We start from the raw sequence: 4,217 nt of genomic DNA, 5'->3' as shown, positions 1-4,217 counted from the left end.
TATCACTGTAAAATCAATCGACAGTAAGGGGAATACTTACTTCCGGGTGTACAATTCTCCGTTATCCAATGAGAATGGACGCTCACATTGCCTTTAAGGGCAGCCGACACAAACGAATGCCGTGCTTCCATGAGCGTCCATAGAAGCATATGGACTTCCCGGAAAGCTGAAAATGGACGCTAAGGCCCCCCCCCTTGCGTTGGAAAAAGCCGACACAGGGGACTTGACATAACGTCAACATAGGCCGACCTGGGAGTGAGGATGTGTTGCAACCAGTGACATGTATCTTCATCTGATCTTGTCTGACTTTGAGTTGTAAAAGTTGACATGAAAATAAACGAGTGGATCTGAACTAATCCAAACCTGCTCTGAGACTGAAAGGCTGCTCTGTATCTGTATTAACACCCCACCCTTCTGTTCCGCTAACATGCAAATTACTGAGGCAAGTTCCACATGCAAATGTCTTATATAATCTTACAGAAATGCACACAATGGCACGGTGGACATGATTTCATGATTAATGTTTGTTCTTGTCTTAATATTTGTGTATGGAAATCATTTTATTATTTTATTCCCAGAAATGTGAATACATTTGGAACTTGGATCACATTGTATGCACCTTTTCCATCCCAGATACATACAAAGGGTATATTTATAGATGTTATAATTGTATATTTGAATTAAGTATTTATTTTAAACGCTTACATTTAACCATGATAACTGTAATTCAGAGAAGAATATTTTATTAAAGTTGTTTTGACTTATCTGTACTGACACCGATGCAGCAGTGCACACTGCAGCATCCAGGCTGAAGCACATTATTCCTAACTCCAGTGATATCAATGACACAGAAATAACTCAGAAAGGGATCATTCTGCAGCATAACACATATTATATTTCACACTTTAAGTACATAATGCGTATACAATGTTGCACTTTAACTTAAGTAAGGATTTAAAAGCAAGATGACTAGTGTAAAGAAGCAGGTTCTTTTAGGAGCCTTAGTAGGCTATAGGATCTGAATATTGAATAAAGAGTAATATATTCTTACATTTTCTCTACCATTCTTACTTTTAAATGTATAAATGAGGTTGCTTCAGGTTATTGGAATAATTATATGGACCAGTGGTGTAAAGTAACTAGTACTACTGTACTTTATAAAAAAAAGTATTGTACTTCTACTCCACTACAGTCCAGAGGTAAATGTTGTACTTTTACTCCACTACATGTATTTAATACCTTAAATACCTTTACTTTACAGATCTGGATGAATGATGTGAAATATAATCAGCTTTTAAATCAGACTTTAGCTCCACCTGGAGTAAATCCACCAGCTACCCTGCAGTCTACAAAGTCCTTCAGACTAGCTGCACCTTCACCAGCTTTGAGAACACTTTCATGATCAATCATTATAAAACATATCATATATATTATTTTGGAATGGACCAATCTGCACAATGACTACTTTTACCGTCGCTACTTTCACTATATTTTGATGAGAATACTTTTCTACTTTTACTTGGGGAACATTTTGAATGCAGGACTTTTACTTTTGGTACTTTCAATATATTTTGAATACTTTTGATAATACCTTTGTACTTTTACTAAGTAACATTTTGATTGGAGGACTTTTACATGTAACAGAGTATTGACTCTGGTAGGCTGCTTCTACTTAAAGAGCCTGTGACACCATCCCAACAACTGTTGTGCAATGAAATATTGGGCTACTAGTAATCTCGAACCGTCAGTTTAAAAAAGAAAAAGCGATACCGTTTCGTTAAATATCAATAATTTCGAACATCGCGGGGAAATTCCTTCACTCATTTTGAAGTTTTGGGGGAAGCCGGAAGTGACGTCAATGCGGGAACGCTTCGAGAGCCAAACACGGACAAAGTGTGTGTTGTCATCGTAGAAATGGTGAATTACTGAGTTTAGGCACGTTAATAACGTTTTAATGAAGTGACTACAGTATATTCATATTTGTCAGTGCTTTCATGTCAATTCGGCGACATAAACATAAATGATCGTGGTGAAGATGATGATTACATTAGGATTACAAATCGGGAGTGAGAGCTGCTGAATTTCCTCCCGTCGGATGTGATATAAAAACAAATCGATTATTTTTGTGGTTGTAAACTCAAGTGGATGAAACTACATTTATTAGTGCTTTCATGTCAATGCGGCGAACATATGATACATTAAATGATCGTGAGGATGATGATTACAAATCGTTTGTTTGAGCCGGTCTGCATTTACTGATGAGAAAACAAACCGATGCTTTTTGTAGTTGTAGTACACCAACAACATGGATTAAACGTGTGGTTTTTTACCACAATGTTGGGGAAATTAATGGATAAAATGCACGGATTATTATTATTATTATTCCCACTCCGATCGGGACACTAGGTCCACCGTTTCCCCGCAGCGAGGCTCCCCCCGTTGACAGTTTATGTGGGCTGGGTGCAGTGGCGGACTGGCCATCGGTACGAATCCCGATGGGCCGGTACCGAAGTGGGCCGGTCGGATAAGTAACTAGCACATCCCCCATAGGCGGCGCGTGAGGCTCAGGTTTGAGAAGGCTAAATAACTTATTTTACCTGACGCTGCCCGCCTCCGGCGTCTATAGAAAAGAGATCAACTCAGTGTGCGGAGTTTAAATCTCTCAAGTCATATAACAGGATAAAGAAAATACAGTTTAAACTGCCGTATGCAGAGAAGACGCCGAAGTGTCGCACTTATCATTCATATTACATCATCAATCAGATCATCGATCATATAATATCATAATATATCATATATTTCCTTATCTGAGTCAGCTTCTCCAGCCTCATCTGGCCGTGCAACACTCACAGTGTCACAGACTGTATGCAGAAGTATTATTTAACACATTATGTTGACGAAACACTCGAGACAAATGTAATTAAAGTCAGATCCACTCGTGTCTTAGACGTGAACGCGCTCTCAGCTGGAGAGAGAAACCCTGGCTTGATTTACCGAGTTGATAACCAGCGTCGTAGGACCGCTTAGCGAGATCTCGTTTGTTAGTTTGTTGTTAGTTTGTTTGTTACTCAAACATATCCAGGGTCTGTTGAACTGGCTTCGTAGTACAGGGCACAGGTGGCTAGCAGCGCTAATGTCAAAGACACAGACATTATACATTATATTTGTATTTTACATCCCCCGCTCCCCCCGTTGACAATTTACTAGCGGTACCGAAGTGGGCCGGTCGAGAGTCCCGGGATGATTTTTAGTCCCAGTCCCACTGGCTACATGACCATATGATCGCCCATATTGACGCACCTCATTCCTAGACTTCTAACAGATACAACATAAACCGATCCTTCAGCCTCATATGAGCTCTCAGACACGTTCAACATTAACCTGTCATCGCTGTCTGAGCTTGCTGCTGTGTGCGCCGTCGTGCGTTTACATCTGACTGTATATATATAAAGGTTTACATGCAGATGCTGGGATCCTGGACGGTGCAGCTGGAGCGCTGTGCCCGCAATGACGTCACCCATCATTTGGCGGGACTTGAAGAATCCGCGAGAAGATCCAGAAAATTGTCAACATTGAAGGCAGATTAACGGTTATCAAAGTACAAATATCCAAAATCAGTTCAGTAACGGTTTTCAAGGGGACAATATGTACTCAAATTGATGGGTTTGGATGATGGGGGAAAACCGTGTCACAGGCTCTTTAAGTACAAGATCTGAGTACTTCTCAACCTCTGCTGGTAGTTCTATTAGTTAGAAGGTGGTTGTGAATACTTCTTCATCCAGTAATAAAGGATGAGTAATTATTCTTTAATTTCCCTTACCATAAAGGCCTACTTTTCATTTTATGAGTGGAGTTCCTTCAGGCTATAGGAATAATTCTGAGGAGCAGTTTAAAGGACATGAGGAGTCCTCGCCCCGCAGATTGAGAACCACATGTCAGACTGACGGGGCTGACACCATGTTCCTCTGTATGAATGTGTTCTTAGCCGAGAGCTCTGCGGTGCCACAGGCACAGTCGTGACTCGTTTGCATAGATACCGTCCCTGCTTCCGGTCCTTTTTTTTTATAACTTGTCGCTGTGCATATATTGCAAGTGAACTTTTACTTCCTTGTACACAGATAGAGGAACTGGCCGGTTTGCGGCTGGCCTTTTTGTCAACACTCTACATCCTCTGCAGCTCCTTCCATGACTTTCAAACCATGATCAGATAGAAAAGA

This window comes from Pseudochaenichthys georgianus, chromosome 7 (assembly GCF_902827115.2).
Source record: "Pseudochaenichthys georgianus chromosome 7, fPseGeo1.2, whole genome shotgun sequence".
NCBI lineage: Eukaryota > Metazoa > Chordata > Actinopteri > Perciformes > Channichthyidae > Pseudochaenichthys > Pseudochaenichthys georgianus.
Note: the sequence above shows the minus strand (reverse complement) of the source record.